The sequence below is a fragment of the Balearica regulorum genome, chromosome W, assembly GCF_011004875.1.
Source record: "Balearica regulorum gibbericeps isolate bBalReg1 chromosome W, bBalReg1.pri, whole genome shotgun sequence".
Classification (NCBI taxonomy): Eukaryota; Metazoa; Chordata; class Aves; order Gruiformes; family Gruidae; genus Balearica; species Balearica regulorum.
In genome coordinates, this window is record NC_046219.1 from 2,615,100 (window position 1) to 2,634,895 (window position 19,796).

General features: G+C 48.6%; 1 long non-coding RNA gene across 1 annotated transcript in view; it reads left to right on the forward strand.

Moving 5' to 3' along the window:
- The window catches only part of LOC142599265 (uncharacterized), a 451,049-nt gene that overhangs the window by 141,054 nt on the left and 290,199 nt on the right, over window positions 1-19,796 (forward strand). The gene's annotated exons all lie outside the window — the stretch shown is intronic.

The following is a 19,796-nucleotide window of genomic DNA, read 5'->3' on the forward strand; positions in this document are numbered from 1 at the left end:
TACACACATGCACAATTTATTTCTCAGTCATATGCAAACTGGAATCTGCCACTGAACTTTTCAGAGACTCCATACGTGGAAACTTAGGCACATCAATACCAGAAAAATAAAAGAAGCCAGCAAGTTCTCTTTGATTTCAAAGACACAAAAAAACCATTCAGCAGACATACAGGAAGCTTACAAAGTGAGGGAACTGAAGGCATGGTTTCATTCTTAAAAGGAGCTAGTGGTGCTTGCTAATGCCTGAATAGAAAACAAACATATAATGGAAGAGCCACTCATAATCTGTAGCTAAGGACAAACATTGAAATCTGATTTCCTAAGGCTATTTAAATTCCTGATAAATTTACTGCTGTTATCATTAGAGTCATAAGATGCAACCTATAATCACAGATATGCTGCTCAACTCCTGGAATAGACACAACTGTAACCTAAATGTGGGATCTAAATGATGATTCAACTAGTGATAACAGAGAGGACAACAGCTTTCAGAAACTCCGTAGATACGTTCCTAAGCACTTAGATCAACTTAAAAATTACAAAGCTTATGCAAAATCATGATAAACACTGGGCCCCCACTGTTAACGTGACAAGCCCCAGTTTTGTCCTGTGCATCAGATAGCATTCCAGACTGACACACTGTTCTGGTTTTCCTACCTCTAGCTCTATGGAGCATGCATTTTTAATCCATAATATTCTGCTCCTGACTAGTAAAAAATTGTACAATCCCACTGTCCCTCTGAGGAGGGGGAGTGAGAGAGTGATTAGGTTGGGGGTCTGGCAGCCAGCCAAGATCAACTCACCACAGTTCTTTTTGGTACCTGTCCTGGTTTTTGGATGGGATAGAGTTAATTTTCACAAGAAGCTGGGACGGGACACAGCCAGGACAGCTGACCCAAACTAGCCAAAGGGGTATTCCATACTATATGTGGTGGGTTAACCCTGGCTGGGGGCCAGGTGCCCACCAGAGCCGCACTATCACTCTGCTCCTTCACTAGACAGGGGAGAAAAAGTATAACAAAAAGCTTGTGGGTCGAGATAAGGACAGGGAGAGATCATTCACTAATTGTCATCACGAGCAAAACAGGCTGAACTTAGAGAAAAATTCATCTAATTTATTACTAAGCAAAACAGAGTAGAGGAATGAGAAATAAAACCAAATCTTAAAACACCTCCCCCCACCCCTCCCATCTTCCCGGGCTCAACTTCACTCCCGGCTTCAACCTCCTCTCCCCTCAGCAGCACAGGGGGACGGGGAATGGGGGTTACGGTCAGTTCATCATGCAGTGTTTCTGCTGCTTCTTCATCCTCAGGGGGAGGACTCCCCCGCTCCAGCGTGGGGTCCCTCTCATGGGAGACAGTCCTTCATGAACTGCTCCAGCGTGGGTCTCTCCCACAGGGTGCAGACCTTCAGGAGGAAACTGCTCCAGCATGGGTCCCCCACGGGGTCACAAGTCCTGCCAGCAAACCTGCTCCGGTGTGGGATCCTCTCTCCACGGGTCCACAGGTCCTGCCAGGAGCTTGCTCCAGCGCGGGCTTCCCACAGGGTCACAGCCTCCTTCAGGTGCCTCCACCTGCTCTGGTGTGGGGTCCTCCATGGGCTGCAGGTGGAATCTCTACACCCCCTCATCCTTCCTCCATGGGCTGCAGGGGGACAGCCTGCTTCACCATGGTCTTCACCACGGGCTGCAGGGGGATCTCTGCTCCAGTGCCTGGAGCACCTCCTCCCCCTCCTTCTTCACTGACCTTGGTGTCTGCAGAGTTTCTTACATCTTCTCACTCCTCTCTCTGGCTGCAAAAGCTCCCTCTAACTGTTTTTTTTTTTCTCTTTCTTAAATATGTTATCACAGAGGCGCTGATTGGCTTGGCCTTGGCCAGCGGCGGGTCTGTCTTGGAGCTGGCTGGCATTGGCTCTATCAGACACAGTGGAAGCTTCTAGCAGCTTCTCACAGAAGCCACCCCTGTAGCCCCCCTCTACCAAAACCTTGCCACACAAACCCAATACGCCATATAATGTCATGCTCAGCATAAAAGGGGGCTACTTGGGGAGGAGCAGCTGCTCAGAGATGAGCTGAGTGTGCGGTCGTGTGCAGTTGTCGGGTTGGGTTGTGTCATTGGGTGAGCAAATTGTATTGTGTATCACTCGTTTTGTATATTATTTTATTAGTATTGTTATTTTCCTCTCCCTTTGCTGTCCCAGTAAACTCTCCTTATCCCAACCCACAAATTTTACCTTTTTCTTCCAATTCTCTTCCCCATCCCACCAGGGGAGGAGGGGTGAATGAGCAACCGTGTGGTGCTTAGTTGCCAGCTGGGGCTAAACCATGACAGCACCCAATGTGGGGCTCTAGACAATGGCAGTTTTGATCTGAGCATGCTATTCCTGTAGTAGTTATTAACTGGCAGGCTCCCATGTGTGTCAGAGATCTTGTTTACCAGCAGTTTCTAGCACTGTATTGGGGCTTGGCCTGCACCTACTGAGCCTCTGTTCAGTACCATCAGAGGAGCATGGTTGGGACAGGGAGCCAAACTACATCTGAGGACACCATGACTAGGACAGGAACCCAAAAAACATCTGAGGACACCATGGTTGTCCCAAACCCCAACTTGAGTAATCACCTCAGTAGTGAAAAAGAAACAGTGGACATACAGGTTGACAGGTCCATCTCATCAATTAGTAAGGGAGGGGGAGAAGGAGGAAGGGTCTGATCAAGATGCCAGTCCTTTGGCAAAGAAACAGGAGGAAGAAGTGAGAGAAATCACCCAACAGGAGGAAACTACCCAGTCCCTGACCTTGAGAGAGCTTTGAGACATGTGGAAAGATTACAGCTGCCAGCCAGGGGAGCAGATTGCTGCCTGGCTCCTCCGATACTAGGATAGCATGGCCAGCAGTCAGGAATTAGAAGGTAAGGAAGCCCAACAGCTGGCATCCCTCTCTGGGGACTGTGGAATTGACAAAGAAATCAGAAAAGAGACAACAATCTGCAGTCTCTGGAGGCAGCTCCTGTCAAGTGTGAGAGCAAGATATCTGTTCAAGGAAGATCTTATGAATTACCAAGGGAAGTAGACTACCGCTGAGGAACACATCCAGTATCTGAGAGAATTAGTGGTACTGGAAGTCATCTACAGTGATGACCTGGATGACAACCAGGTCTCCAAAGATCCAGATGATGTCCAGTGTACATGGGACACATGGAGGTAGGTGGTCCAAAATGCACCAGCATCATATTCCTAACAGCTTGGCAACAACGTATTGCCCAGATTTGGTTACACCAATTGTGGAGAGAGCATCTTCTTGGCTCTGAAATTTTGAAGAAAATCTCTCTCCCTCCTTGTCCCCACGGGCCAGTGCCTCAGCTGTCAGGGGCGCCCAATAGAGCAAGGCCCCCCCTGGCCAGAGGGAAAAGGAGCCCCAGGTACATTCTGCATGGCACTCTCCAGATGCATTCTGCGTGGAACTCTCTGGTTCTTCCTGCATGTCCAGGGGGAGGACATGAGTAAGTAGGATGGTATGTGAACCTTTCAGCTGGAAGCCCATGTATGCGAACTGAGGGGGAAGACAGCTGCTAAGAAGGGCCCCCCCCAAGAAGGCTGTCAGCTGAGTTGCTGTTGAGATGGTAGAAGGCAACCAGCAATCACCCAGATGCAGAAGGACTGGGAGTGCCTCCCTTGATTTTGGTGAAAGGACCTCTGGTCTGGCAGTGCAAGGGTCAGAGAGTGAATATTCCATCTGGAAATAGAGAGTCTCTGCCTTCAGCCAGGAAGAGGAAAGGGGCGACGAGGTTTACTGGACTGTGTGGATTAGATTGCCTGGCATGTTGGATCCACAGAAGTATAAAGCTTTGGTGGACACTGGTGCACAGTGTACTCTAATACCATCAGGGTACAAGGGGGCAGAACCCATCTGGATTTCTGGAGTGACAAGGGGATCCATGAACTTATATTCTCTTATTTTCATCTAATGACTAGAAAGATCCTGAGGATCTTGCATGAAAAAATACAGGAAATACAGGAAAAAATACAGACTACATCACCATATTAATAGTGCTTCTCCATATCAGAAACAGATAGAGAAATAATCTGCCCTTTATTGGATATGCCCTCCAAAACAGTGCCAGACTTCTCTAGGTTCAAAGCAAAATAAAACTTTGATTATGTATAGTTTTATATTTAAACATTTAGTATTATTTAAAAAGAGGAAAGTGAAAGCTCAGTCAGATTTTTTCTTACAAGTAAAGATACACTCAAATTGTTAAAATAGACTAAAATATTTTCACACACACATACACACTTTTCTACTTCTTTCTCACCACCCCAGCTATGGAGAGTGCATGAGGGGGAGGAGTGAGTGAGCAGCTGTGTGGTTCTTAGCTGCCACCTGGGACTAAACCATGACATAGCCTGAATTAGTCAGCATTCCTGTGACTGAGATTTGCAGCTCACCTTATATACCGAAGTTACTTCAGTAATGAGAGATGAGGATTGGTCCCCCTGTCAATAGACAGTAGGCTGTTTGTTTGTTTGTTTGTTTTAGGGACATTCTCCATCCCTCCTTTGCTTCTAGAAAACAAAGAAGGTGACCTCCATTGGACTAGAGAGAGAGGGAGGTACTAGAGGAAGCATGGCTTTGTATCAAGGACTGTCAGGAAATGACACAAGCTATGTTTCTGTCTCCAAAAGGGACAGCACAGGCAGTGAACTGCAAGAGAACACTCCAAGTTATGAATCCTATGAAGGTGTCTCCTACAGTTAGTCACATAAACCTCTGAGGGTGGGGTTTTAAACTTCCACCCTCTGTTTAGCATTTGAATGCTCAAAGCTGAAGGATGGATATCTACCTGTTCTTTCATTTGATGTCTATTACTGCAAACTGTCAAATTTATGGTGTTGGATGTGCTTCCACTCCATTGATTCCAATGTACACTGGCTTCAATATACAGGGGATCAATATCTTACATGAAAAGCTTTACAATATGTGGAATAATGATTGCTGTTGCATAAAATCTGTTTGTAAACCCTACTACCGCTTTCAGTGTAGCTAACTGTAGAGTACAGTTTCAAGAATAACAACAAAGTATGAAATACCTTAGGGGGTTGAGCCTCAGAAATCTAAAGCAGTTTCTGATAAAGTCCATTTTAGAGACCTTCTCAAGAAAGTTCTTGAAACTTTATGTAAAAGCTTCAAAGTAAATCAAGATGAAATTGACATTTTTGCATTGAATGCCAATGTTGCCTCTTCATAAGTTCTCCTGTTCTGTGGATTGCAAATACAGGGTATCCCTCCAGATACTGACTAATATGTACTGAAAGATGGCTAGACAAGATATTCATGTTAAAGGAAAAAACACAGGGTTTCAATAGGGTCTTTCTGGCATCAGTAATACTTTGACTCTTTCCTTGATCTGTATGTAGAAAGCAAAAGTGAGACTTTAAAGTATGGGGCAACTCATTCCCATCCAGAAAGTACATTTCTGAAGTACAGAAATGAGAAACTGAGGAAAAAATTTATATAGTCTTTAGACTGAAGTTAACCTTGACATCAGACAAAGGTCAAGGAATTTACTCACATGATCCAGACATGCAACTAGGTTGTTGGGTTGTGCTCGTTTTGGCTGGGATGATAGAGTTAATTTTCTTCTTAGTAGCTAGTATGGAGCTATGTTTTCGATTTGTGCTGAAAACAGTGTTGATAAAACACTGATGTGTTAGTTACTGCTGAGCAGTGCTTACACAGCATCAAGGCCTTTTCTGCATATGATGTCATGCTTAGCATAAAAAGCTGGAGGAAGAAGGAAGAGGGGCACATTCAGAGTGATGGCATTTGTCTTCCCAAGTAACCGTTATGCGTGATGGAGCCCTGCTTTCCTGGAGATGGCTGAACACCTGCCTGTCGATGGGAAGCAGTGAATGAATTCCTTGTTTTGCATTGCTTTCATGCGCGGCTTTTGCTTTACCTATTAAACTGTCTTTATCTCGACTCATGAGTTTTCTCACTTTTACTCTTCCAATTCTCTCCCACATCCCGCTGGGGGGAAGTGAGCGAGCAGCTGTGTAGTGCTTAGTTGCCAGCTGGGGTTAAACCACAACATGGGTATAGGGATATTTATAGAAAGTTGCATCTATTAATATGCTAACTGCAAGAAACGTCTTGACATCTTTTAACTGTAAAGAAGTCACTCTGTGAGCTGTGGTGGGTTGACTGGGGCTGGCTGCCAGACTCCCATACAGCTGCTTCCTTCCCCTCTTCAACAGAATGGGGGAGAAAATAAGACGGACAAGCTTGTGGGTCGAGATAAAGACAGTTTAATAAGAAAAGCAAAAATCCTGTCTGGAAGCAAAACAAAAAAAGGAATTCATTCACTACTTCCCATTGGCAGGCAGATGTCCAGCCACTTCCTGGGAAGCAGGGCCTCAGTACATGTAGCAGTTACCTTGGAAGACAAATGCTACAACCATGAATGTCCCCTGCCTCCTTCTTCTTTACCTAAGCTTTTATTGCTGAGCATGATGTCATGCAGTATGGAAAATCCCTTTTGTCAATTTGGGTCAGCTGTCCTGGCTATGGTCCCTCTAAACCTCTTGTCCACCCCCAGCCTACTGGCCTTTGGGGGCAGGGTGTTGGAGAGACAGCCTTGATGCTGTGGGAGTACTGCTCAGCAGTAGCCAAAACATGGGAGTGTTATCAACACTTTTCTAGCTACCAATACAAAGCACAGCACTGTATGGGCTGCTACAGGGAAAGTTAACTCCATCCCAGCCAGACCCAATACAATCACCACCCCTTATTCTGTACCATTTGCATCATGCTAACGCCCCACATTATCTGAAACATCTAAGTATCTTCTGTCCATCCCATTGTATCTGTTTTTAATTCCTGAAATCCACTCTTACGATCACTTACAACTTAAACTACGTACTTAAACCATCTTTATATCCAACATACAGGTTTATATGTCCTCATTAATCACTATTCCCTGTCCCTTGATAGATAGATAGATAGATAGATAGATAGATAGATAGATATTCCTCCATTCCATAGGACTTCCTCCTTTCAAACTGTCCATAAGAACAGGCAATGACTTGAACCCTATCTGTCAAGGTGGTTGCTCAGGACAGGAGAAGCAGCATGTTGGATAGTTGAGCACCAAGACTGGCTTGGGTTGGGTCATCACTGCACTTGCCCAGTTCCTTGAGAAGCTCACTCTTTGTTGGTTCAGGTACTTTATGCAACGTTACTTCCTGCAACATACAACTTAAGTCATGGATTATTTCCCCCAAGGTTAAATCTCCTTGAGGTTACACACTGGATCTCCCCATCCTTATGCACTACACACCAAGTGCACCTGGGTCCTTGAGCAAAGAAAACCCAAAAAATGGGCTTGCCTTTTCCCAAGGGAGGAACAATACACACTGCCTTTCCCAGTAGTGTGGTTTAACCCTGATGGGCAACTAAGCACCGCACAGCCGCTCGCTCATTCCCCCCACAGTGGGATGGGGGGCAGAATCGGATGAGTAAAAGCGAGAAAACTAGTGGGTTAAGATGAAGATAGTTTAATTAAAAGACAAAAAAAAAAATTAAGAAACAAACAAACAAACAAACAAAACAACAAAGAGGAAAATAAACCCAAGAAAAACAAGTGATGCCGAAGAAAACAATTGCTCACCATTTCTCACACTGCCCTGCCAGCGAGTAGGTTGGGGTTACACAAGAAGTTGGGAGGGGGCACAGCCGGGACAGCTAACCCCAACTGACCAAAGGGATATTCAATACCATATGATGTCATGCTCAATATTAGGGGGGGAGCTGACCAGGGAGGAGGGATCGCTGCTCAGGGATGGTTGGGCATTGGGTTCTGGGCAGTGAGCAAATTACATTGTGTATCACCTACTCTGTATATTTTTTATTAGTATTGTTGTTGTTATTTTCCTCTTCCTTTGCTGTCCCATTAAACTGTCTTTACCCCAACCCACAAGTTTTACTTTTTTCTTCCAATTCTTCTCCCCATCCCACTGAGGGGGGAGGAGTGAGCAAGAGGCCACGTGGTGCTTAACTACCGGCTGCGACTAAACCACAACAGTACTTTTTGGTGCCCAATGTGGGCACAAAGGGTTGAGACAACAACAGATCTGACCAGAATGTGTTAAAATAAATTTGTTATATGCATTTATTATGTTAAGTAAACACTCGCTGGTCACAATGGTGTTTTGTTTGTTCACATGGATGTGTTATGTAAAGCCTTACTTGCTTTATGTATTCAGTCAGTCGCCGAAGGGAGCGCCTGGGCGTTGCCAGAGCAACAGCGCCCACCCCCACGCCTATAAAAAGCAGCCCAGGGAGTGCTAGCAACCCGGAGCAGTATAAGCAGAGTGGGCAGAGTGTGGTGCGTCAGCCAGGGCGTGGCACAGCACAGCACAGCACAGCACGGCAGTTTCTGCCAGAGGGTACGCAGGGAGGGCCTAGTCACCCTACAGGCTCAAGAGGTGAGTCCATTGGTGGTCATCACCCTCTCGGAAGGAGCTTAGCTATGGCATCCACCCAGCAGAGAGCTATGTCCTCTGTGCTCACCAGAATGGATGTGGCAACCCAGACAGAGCTCCCACAAAAACATGCAGCCACCCAGCTCTCAGGCTGCAGGGAGTGTCTGACCTTGGCACTGGCAGGGGAAGGCAGTAGTGAGATTGGCTGCCTGAGGTGTGACCAGGTGGACAATCTGCTCAGCCTGGTGGCAGAACCAGGCAGAACCATGAGAAGTAGAAAAGTTCAGGAGAATCAGAGAGGCTGAGAAAGAGATAGACTGGTGGAGCCAAGCCCTGCCCTACCTGAGACAGAAATAGGGACAGCCACCAAACAAAACCCAAGGTGAAGGGGACCCTATATCCTCCCCCTGCCAGGATAAAGCCAGTAGCTTAAAAGTAAAGAGTGAATGGAGGCAAGTCCACACTTGCAATGGTGGGTGAACCTTCTCTTCCTTGCCCGCCTCGCCTTCCCAAGTGCCCCTGTACAACAGGTATGAGGCTCTGGCTGTGGAAGGCCACTCAAAGGAGGATATGGATGATAGTTGAGCTACACTAGAGGTATCACGAAGGCTGGAAAGGCCCACACCCCGTATCGTGATGACCTCCATGAAGAAGAAAAGGCAGGTTATAGTTGTAGGTGACTCCCTTCGGAGGGGTATAGAGGGTCCAATATGCAGAACAGACTCTCCTTTTAGGGAAGTCTGCTGGCTCCCTGGAGCCCGTGTTAAAGACATTATGAGGAAACTCCCCAGCCTGGTACAGCCCTCTGACTACTACCCACTACTGCCCCTCCATGTGGGTGGGGATGAAGCCACGATGCATAATGCAAAAGCAATCAAAAGAGACTTCAGGGTCTTGGGACGGTTACTGAAGGAATCTGGAGCGCAGGTTATTTTTTCCTCCCTTCCAGTTGCGGGCAGCGATGTTGGGAGGAACAGACAGACAGAGTGCGTAAACACATGGCTCTGTGGCTGGTATTACCACCACAAATTTGGGTTTTTCGATAATGGGATGGCCTACACAGCACCAGGCTTAATGACCTCTGATGGGATTCACCTCTCTCAAAGGGGAAAAAGAGTCTTTGCCCAGGAGCTAGAAGGGCTCATTGACAGAGCATTACACTAGGCTCAAAGGGGGAGGGGGATAATATCAGGCTTGCTGGCGACAAGTTGTGGGATGACATACCAAGCTTGGAGGGATGGGGTGCCAGCAAGGGCCCTCAGCAAGTTGCTCAGAGACATGCTGGACACACTGCAGCATGCTTGAACTCTAGAGGAGATGAGCCAGGGGCTCCTGTCATAATAGGAACCAACAGGGAAACACCAGTAAAGTACATCAGAGGAATTCCAGCCATTCCAGCCAGTAAGCTTCATTGTCCCCAACTTAAATGCCTCTATGCAAATGCATGTAGCATGGGGAATAAAGAAGAGGCGCTGGAGATGTGCGCACACCTACAGGGCTATGACCTTATTGGCATCACGGAGATGTGGTGGAATGGCTCCTATGACTGGAGTGTTGGGATGGAAGGATACAGGCATTTTAGGAAGGACAGGCAGGGGAGACGAGGAGAGGATGTCAGTCTCTATGTCAATGATCAGCTGGAGTGCATGGAGCTCCACCTGGGGATGGATGAGGAGCTGACCAAGAGCCTATGGGTCAGGATTAAAGGGAGGGCTAGGGTAGGGGACATCATAGTGGGGGTCTGCTACAGGCCACCTGACCAGGGAGACCGAGCAGATGAGGCCCTCTATAGGCAGATAGGAGCAGCCTTACGCTCACAAGCCCTGGTCCTTATGGGGGACTTCAATCACCCCAATATCTGTTGGAGGAGCAACACAGCAGGGCACAAGCAATCCAGGAGGTTCCTGGAACGTGTTGATGATAACTTTCTCCTCCAAGTGACAGAGGAGCCCACAAGGAGAGGGGCCATGCTGGACCTTCTTCTCATCAATAAGGAGGACCTGGTAGGGGATGTGAAGCTCAAGGGCAGCCTTGGCTGCAGTGACCACGAAATGGTGGAATTCAGGATCCTCAGGGCAGCGAGGAGGGCACACAGCAAGCTCAATACCCTGGACTTCAGGAGAACAGACTTTGGCCTCTTCAGGGACCTGCTTGGTAGAATACCATGGGACAAAGCCCTGGAAGGAAGAGGGGTCCAAGACAGCTGGCTAATATTCAAGGGTCACCTCCTCCAAGCTCAGGAGCAATGCATCCCAACAAGGAGAGTGTCAGGCAAAAACGCCTGGAGGCCTGCATGGATGAGCAAGGGAACTGGCGGATGAAGTTGCTAAGCCACTCTCCATCGTGTTTGAGAAGTCCTGGCAGTCTGGCAAAGTTCCTACTGACTGGAAGAGGGGGAACATAACCCCCATTTTTAAAAAAGTGAAAAAGGATCACCCAGGGAACTACAGGCCAGTCAGTTTCACCTCCGTGCCTGGCAAGATTATGGAGCAGACCCTCCTGGAGACTATGCTCAGGCACATGGAAAATAAGGAGGGGATTGGTGACAGCCACCATGGCTTCACTAAGGGCAAATCGTGCCTGACAAACTTGGTGGCCTTCTATGATGGGGTTACAGCGTTGGTGGATAAGGGAAGAGTGACAGACATCATCTACCTGGCCTTATGCAAGGCATTTGACACTGTCCCACACAACATCCTTGTCTCTAAATTGGAGAGACATGGATTCAATGGATGGATCACTCGGTGGATAAGGAATTGGCTGGATGGTCGCACTCAAAGAGTTGTGGTCAACGGCTCAATGTCCAAGTGGAGAACGGGGACGAGTGGCGTTCCCCAGGGGTCGGTACTGGGACCGGCACTGTTTAACATCTTTGTTGGCAACATGGATAGTGGGATCGAATGCACCCTCAGCAAGTTTGCCGACGACACCAAGCTGTGTGGTGTGGTCAACACGCTGGAGGGAAGGGATGCCATCCAGAGGGACCTGGACAGGCTGCAGAGGTGGGCCCCGATTCGTGTTCCCCGCAAGATCTGTTATTCTGTTTTTCTCTTGCACCTGGCGGGCGCCTGGCTGTCTGTTCTCAGCTCCTTATCTCCTGGATTCGGCCAGTCACATGTTATTTACGAGCTACTGAAGAATGCAAGGCCTGTTTTGTGCATATCTTTTCTTTGAACCGTTGTTTTTCGCTGCTTTAGCGCACGGGTCGAAATCGCACATTTCCCATGCCGTCTTTATTCGCTAAAACGTTGTTCTCCACAAACATCAATGGTTATGAGCTTAAGTTGGTAATTATATGAGGCTTTGCTGTCATGCCCATACCTCGGACAACATCTCTGAGAATTGATTAATAATTGCACCCAATCTATGGGTAAGACGGAGGGGGATACTTTCTCCTGCTCTTTCACCTCCCCTTTTTCCTTCAGGCTAGTTACAGCTGTTTTTGAGAATTTTCAATATCCTTGGGATGTTCAAGCCAGCATGCTCTTTATTACTATGTATTCTGAATGCATTCCAGGTCTCGTTTAGGGTTACAAAAAATTGTTTTAAGAATACCACCCAGAGATCTGCCCCGAGGCTGGATAGTCATGGGTGGCATGGCATGTGGGACAATATGGGTAGTTATCTAGAGAACTTCTCACCCCCAATGTTTTGGAGCTTCACTCCCGAACAACTACAGGACCCTGATATAGTGGTAGAATATTTGAAAAGAAAATGCTGTGGCTATTGCAAAGAGGCACAACTTACTGCACTGTGCTGGGCCCTGGCCAGTATCTACGAAACACTGCTCGTCCTCAGGGGGCAGAGAGGGAAAACAGAGTGACAGGCACTGTAGCTACCCCAACCCCAGCAACAGAAATTGCAGCTGAACCAGAGAACTAACCTGTGCTGGAATCAGCCACCCCTATACACAAGAAGGAATATTAAAAAAAAAAATCAGTTCACTTAGTAAGGGATGATAATGAACCAGGACCATCACAAGAACAGGAGCAAGAGGAAGGACCAGAGGTAACAACCCAATCCCTGTCCCTGAGGGAGCTGCGACATATGCAGAAAGATTTCAGTCCTCGACTAGGCAAACACATTGTTACCTGGCTGCTCCGATGCTGGGATAACGCAGCCAGTAGCCTGGATTTAGACGGTAGGAAAACCAAGCAGCTGGTATCCCCGTCCAGGAAGGGGGCATTGACAAAGTGACTGGAAAAAAGACACAAGCCCCTCAGCCTCTGGAAGGGACTTCTGTCAGGCGTGATGTAAAGATATCCCCTCTTTGAAGATATTATATGTCATCCAGGCAAGCGGACCACCATGAAGACAGGTATCCAGTACCTGAGGGAATTAGCCATGCCGGAGATGGTTTATTATGACCCGGACAATGTGCAGTTACCTACAGATCCTGATGAAGTCCAATGTACCCGACTCATGGCAGAAGTTTGTACGGAGCGCACCATCATCGTATGCCAAATCATTGGCCGTTAATGGACTGGAAAAGCGAAGAGACACCATCAGTGGATGAAGTGGCTGGCCAACTCTGGCAATAAGAAGAAAGTCTCTCTTCCACCCTCATCTCAACTGTGGAGAAACTGTCCCGTGAGGTCCAGCAGCTTGGAGACAATATCAAAGAATCATAGAATCTTTAAGGTTGGAAAAGACCTTTAGTATCATGAAGTCCAACCGTCAACCCAACATCACCATGTCTATTAAACCATGTCCTGAAGTGCCATGTCTGCACACTTTTTGAACATCTCCAGGGACAGTGACTCCACCACCTCCCTGGGCAGCCTGTTCCAATGCCTGACCACCCTTTCAGTAAAGAAATTTTTCCTAATATCCAATCTAAACCTCCCCTGGCACAACTTGAGGCCATTTCCTCTTGTCCTATCACTTGTTGTTTGGGAGAAGAGAGCAACACCCACCTCACTACAACCTCCTTTCAGGTAGTTGTAGAGAGCGATAAGGTCTCCCCTCAGCCTCCTCTTCTCCAGGCTAAACAACCCCAGTTCCCTCAGCCACTCCTCATCAGACTTGCTCTCTAGACCCTTCATCAGCTTCTTTGCCCTTCTCTGGACACATTCCAGCAGCTCAATGTCCTTCTTGTACTGAGGGGCCCAAAACTCAACACAGTACTCGAGGTGTGGCCTCACCAGAGCCGAGTACAGGGGCACGATCACTTCCCTAGTCCTGCTGGCCACACTATTCCTGATACAAGCCAGGATGCTGTTGGCCTTCTTGGCCACCTGGGCACACTGCTGGCTCATGTTCAGCCAGCTGTCAACCAGCACCCCCAGGTCCTTTTCCGCCAGGCAGCTTTCCAGCCAGTCTTCCCCAAGCCTGTAGCGTTGCCTGGGGTTGTTGTGACCCAAGTGCAGGACTCGGCACTTGGCCTTGTTAAACCTCATACAGCTGGCCTTGGCCCATCGATCCAGCCTGTACAGATCCCTCTGCAGAGCTTTCCTACCCTCGAGCAGATCAACAATCCTGCCCAATTTGGTGTCATCTGCAAACTTACTGAGGGCGCACTCAATCCCCTTGTCCAGATCATTGACAAAGATATTAAACAAGACTGGCCCCAAGACTGAGCCCTGGGGAACACTGCTTGTGACTGTCCGCCGACAGGTTTTAACTCTGTTCACCACAACTGTCTGGGCTCGGCCTTCCAGCCAGTTTTTTTACCCAGCGAAGAGTGCACCTGTCTAAGCCATGAGCCGCCAGCTTCTCTAGGAGAATGCTGTGAGAGACCGTGTCGAAGGCTTTACTAAAGTCCAGGTAGATGACATCCACAGCCTTTGTGGATGTCCTATTCCCAATCTGTACAGACCAGTATCTCAGGTATTAGGAGTAAGCAAGCGTTCCTCTGCTCAAGAGAGAGGATATAGAGGGTACACACCACAAGGCACCCTGTGATTTTACTTGTGTGACCACAGAGAGGACATGAGGAAGTGGGATGGAAAACCTACCTTGACACTAGAGGCATGAGTACGTGAGCTGCAACTGAAAGCAATCACTAAAGGGGATTCTTACAGGAAAAATACCACTCACGTTTCCAGCGGGCAGTTCCCCAGACTGAATAAGAAGGCCTGTTTGTACTTGTGATCCTCTTGAAGGGTCTTCTAAATCATTTTTACAATAAGTGAGTAACAAATACAATGAGTAGGATTAGAGGGGCCTTGCCCCCTGTTTACTACAGGCCACCTGATGAGGAAGAAGAAGTCGATGAGGCTTTCTACAGGCAGCTGGGAGTAGCCTCACGATCACAGGCCCTGGTCCTCATGAGGGACTTGAACAACCCTGATATTTGCTGGAAAGGCAGCACAACCAGGCACACACAGTCCAGGAGGTTCCCGCAGAACGCTGATGATAACTTTATGCAGGTGGTAGAGGACAGGGGTGCTGCTGGACCTCCTACTAACAAACAAAGAAGGTGTATTGGGTCTGGCTAAGATGGAGTTAATTCTCCCCACAGCAGCCCTCATAGTGCTGTGCTGTGTATTGGTAGCTAGCAAGGTGCTGATAACACACCAGTGTTTGGGCTACTACTGAGCAGTGCCAGCACACATCAAGGCTGTCTCTCCAACATTTCTTTCCCTGCCTCAGCAGCAGGCTGGGGGTGGGCAAGATCTTGGGAGGGGACACAGCCAGGACAGCTGACCCAAACTGACTGTGGTGGGTTAACCCTGGCTGAGGGCCAGGTGCCCACCAGAGTCACTCTATCACTCCCCTCCTTCTCCAGACAGGGGAGAAAAGGTATAACGGAAAGCTTGTGGGTCGAGATAAGGACAGGGAGAGATCATTCACTAATTATCATCACGAGCAAAACAGACTGAACTTAGAGAGGGAATTCATCTAATTTATTACTAAGCAAAACAGAGTAGAGGAATGAGAAATAAAACCAAATCTTAAAACACCTCCCCCCACCCCTCCCATCTTCCCGGGCTCAACTTCACTCCCGGCTTCAACCTCCTCCCGCCTCAGCGGCACAGGGGGACGGGGAGTGGGGGTTACGGTCAGTTCATCACGTCATGTCTGCTGCTCCTTCATCCTCAGGGGGAGGACTCCTCTCATCGTTCCCCTGCTCCAGCATGGAGTCCCTCTCTGTGGGGTGCCAGACTTATCCAGGCTTGTTGGTGCCGAATACAGGGCCGTTATGACCCAGCAGAAGGGGCCCTGGGGGAGTCCAGCTTGGGCGAGAACAGGGATTGAGCAACTTGCTTATCTTGCACTGATAAGCGCTGGACCCAAACAGGGGCAGGAGATGAGCAATTTGTTCATCTTAACAAGATGCAGCGCCTGACGGGTCTGCTCCTTAATCAACTAAGTGACGCCTGGGGTGAGGGGGAGCCTTCACAGCTTGACGTTACTTTGGTAAAACTAAACAGACCACCGCTCCTCTGTACTGAATGCCTTTGTTCTCTGCCACTTCCCCCCCCAGCCCCCATCAACTGCACAACAAGCCTTGTTAAGGGCCAATCGACACACAATACCTGACTTAGTCCCACCTCGCCAAAAGTATAAATCTGGCATTTAGAATCCTCTTTTCTGAGGACGAGAACTCCAACTATCCGGACGGGTCGACGGGCCTGGACCTCTCTCCTCCCCAAGCAGGGACGCCTCTTTGGTAAGACTTGCGCCTCCGATTATGTCGGATGTTACCCCGGGAAAACTATCATTAACAAAAGCGCTGAACTATTAACTTGAGCTCAAAATGCAGTTAGTGCATTTATCAACGGCAATTCCGAACTTTTATATCTGTCGCTTCAATAAATTACCTATTTTTCTTTTCAACTTTGCGAAACTGTTTCAGTGAAAGTCCTTAGTGGGGCTCTGACAGGCAAACGTTGACTCTGATAAGTGGCTACACACATAACCCTTTAGACATAAACCGTTGACCAAGTCTGGGACTAAGACTGGACCTAGCCGCACCTAGGCTCCTCTCTGAGAAGGAGTTTAGAAAGCAAGGGGGTCCTTTCTGAACCTCGTGACTCAACGGGAGGGCCTCCCTCAGCCACATATCAGACTTGTACCTTTTCACGCGACACTCTCACGGGAGACAGTCCTTCTCGAACTGCTCCAACGTGAGTCTCTCCCACGGGGTGCAGACCTTCAGGAGCAAACCTGCTCTGGCGTGGGATCCTCTCTCCACTGGTCCACAGGTCCTGCCAGGAGCTTGCTCCAGCCTGGGCTTCCCACAGGGTCACAGCCTCCTTCAGGTGCCTCCACCTGCTCCGGCGTGGGGTCCTCCATGGGCTGCAGGTGGAATCTCTACACCCCCTCATCCTTCCTCCATGGGCTGCAGGGGGACAGCCTGCTTCACCATGGTCTTCACCATGGGCTGCAGGGGGATCTGTGCTCCGGCACCTGGAGCACCTCCTGCCCCTCCTTCTTCACTGACCTTGGTGTCTGCAGAGTTTCTTACACCTTCTCACTCCTCTCTCCAGCTGCAAAAGCTCTCTCTCTAGCTGTTTTTTTCCCTTAAATGTGTTATCCCAGAGGCGCTGATTGGCTTGGCCTTGGCCAGCAGCGGGTCCGTCTTAGAGCTGGCTGGCATTGGCTCTATCAGACACAGGGGAAGCTTCTAGCAGCTTCTCACAGAAGCCACCCCCGTAGCCCCTCCCCACTACCAAAACCTTGCCACGCAAACCCAACACACTGACCAAAGGGATATTCCATACCATATGACAGCTGCTCAGCAATAAGAAACTGAGAGATAGGGGGAGGAACAAGGTGGGGGCATTCAGGGGTTTTTTTTACAATGTTTGTCTTCTGGAGTGAGGAGTACGCATACTGAAGCCCTGCTTCCCAGGAAGTGGCCTGACATCGCCTGCTGATGGGAAGTAGAGAATAATCTTTTGCTTTTTGCTTTGCTTCCGCATGCGGTTTTTTACTTTAGCTACATTAAACTGCTTTTATCTTGACCCACAAGTTTGGGGTTGTTTTTCCATCTTATTTTCTACCCTCCTTTCCTTGCTGAGGAGGGGAATGATAGAGCGGCTTGGTGGACGCTTGGCATCCAGCCGAGGGTAAAACACCACAGAAGGACTGGTTGGGGATGTGAAGGTTGGGGGTAGCCTTGGCTGCAGGGACCATGAGATGGTGGAATTCAGGATCCTGCATGGAAGGAGCAGGACAATGAGTAGGATTACAACCCTGGCCTAAAGGAGAGCTAACTTTGGCCTTTTCAAAGACCTGCTTGGGAGAATCCCATGGGTTAGGGCACTAGAAGGTAGGGGGGCCTAAGGGAGCTGGTCAATATTCAAGCACCACTTCCTCCGAGCTCAAGATTGGTGCATCCCTAAGAGCAAGAAATCAAGCAAAGGAGGCAGGACACCTGCATGGATGAGCAAGGAGCTGCTGGAGAAACTCGAAGGGAGGAAGGAAGTTTACAGAATGTGGAAAAAGGGAGTGGCCACTTGGGAGGAATATAGGGATGTAGTCAGAGAATGTAGGGATGCAACAAGGAAGGCTAAGGCCCACTTGGAATTAAATCTGGCAAGGGATGTTTTGCCCCAACCGGCAGCTAAGCACCACACAGACACTCGCTCACCATTCCCCCCCTCGCCACCAAGAGGTTCGGGAGGAGAATGGAAAAACAGCCTCGTGGGTTGAGATAAAGACAGTTTAATAAAATATCAAAGGAATAGAATCATGATAATAATAATCATAATAATAACAACAACAACAATAATAATACATGTGATGCACAAATGCAATTGCTCAGCACATGGGAAAGGAAAATAAAAGAATTTGACACCCAGTCTGTTTCCAAGCAGTGAATCTACCTCCTGGCTAGCCTCTCCGGTTATATACAGAACATGATGTTATATGGTAGGGAATATCCCTTTGGCCAGTCTGGGTCAGCTGTTCTGGCTAAGCTCTCCCAGTTTCTTGTACACCTGGCAGGTGTTGAATGCCTTCTTTGCTTCAGTCTTTACTGCTAAGGTCGGCCCTCAGGAATCCCAGACCCTGGAGGTAGGAAAGAAAGTCTTGAGAAGGGAAGACTTTCCCTTAGTTGAGGAGGATCGGGTTAGAGATCATTTAGGCAAACTTGACAGGATGCACCCACAAGTGCTGAGGGAGGTGGCAGATGTTATCACTATGCCATTCTCTCTAGGTCATGGAGAACAGGAGAGGTGCCTGAGGACTGGAGGAAAGCCAATGTCACTCCAGTCTTCAAAAATGGCAAGAAGGAGGGCCCAGGGAACTACAGGCCAGTCAGCCTCACCTCCATCCCTGGAAAGGTGATGGAACAGCTCATTCTGGGGGTTATCAATAAGCATGTGGAGGAGAAGAAGGTTATTGGGAGTGGTCAACATGGATTCACCAAGGGGAGGTCATGCCTGACCAATCTGAGAGCCTTCTATGATGGCATGACTGGCTGGGTGGGCAAGGGGAGAGCAGTGGATGTTGTCCACCTTGACTTCAGTAAGGCTTTTGACACTGTCTCCCGTAACATCCTCATAGGCAAGCTTAGGAAGTGTGGGTTAGATGAGTGGACAGTGAGGTGGATTGAGAACTGGCTGAATGGCAGAGCCCAGAGGGTTGTGATAAGCGGCACAGAGTCTAGTTGGAGGCCTGTAGCTAGTGGTGTGCCCCAAGGGTAGGTGCTTGGTCCAGTCTTCAACATATTCATCAATGACCTGGACGAGGGGACAGAGTGTACCCTCAGCAACTTTGCTGATGATACTAAACTGGGAGGAGTAGCTGATACACCGGAAGGCTGTGCTGCCATTCAGCGAGACCTGGACAGGCTAGAGAGTTGGGCAAAGAGGAACCATATGAAATTCAACAGGGGCAAGTGTAGGGTCCTGCACCTAGGGAAGGACAACCCCAGACACCAGTACAGGTTAGGGGTTGACCTGCTGGGGAGCAGCACTGCAGAGAAGGACCTGGGAGTCCTGGTGGACAACAAGCTCTCCATGAGCCAGCAGTGTGCCCTCGTGGCCAAGAAGGCCGATGGTATCCTGGGGTGCATTAAGAAGAGTGTGGCCGGCAGGTCAAGGGAGGTTATCCTCCCCCTCTACTCTGCCCTGGTAAGGCCACATCTGGAGTGCTGTGTCCAGTTCTGGGCACCCCAGTTCAAGAAAGACAGGGAACTACTGGAGAGAGTCCAGCAGAGGGCTACAAAGATGATGAGGGGACTGGAGCATCTCTCCTGTGAGGAAAGGCTGAGAGAGCTGGGTCTGTTTAGCCTGGAGAAGACTGAGAGGCATCTTATCAATGCTTATCAATTTCTAAAGGGCAAGTGTGAAGAGCATGGGGCCAGACTCTTTTCAGTGGTGCCCAGTGACAGAACAAGAGGCAACACACGCAAACTGGAACAC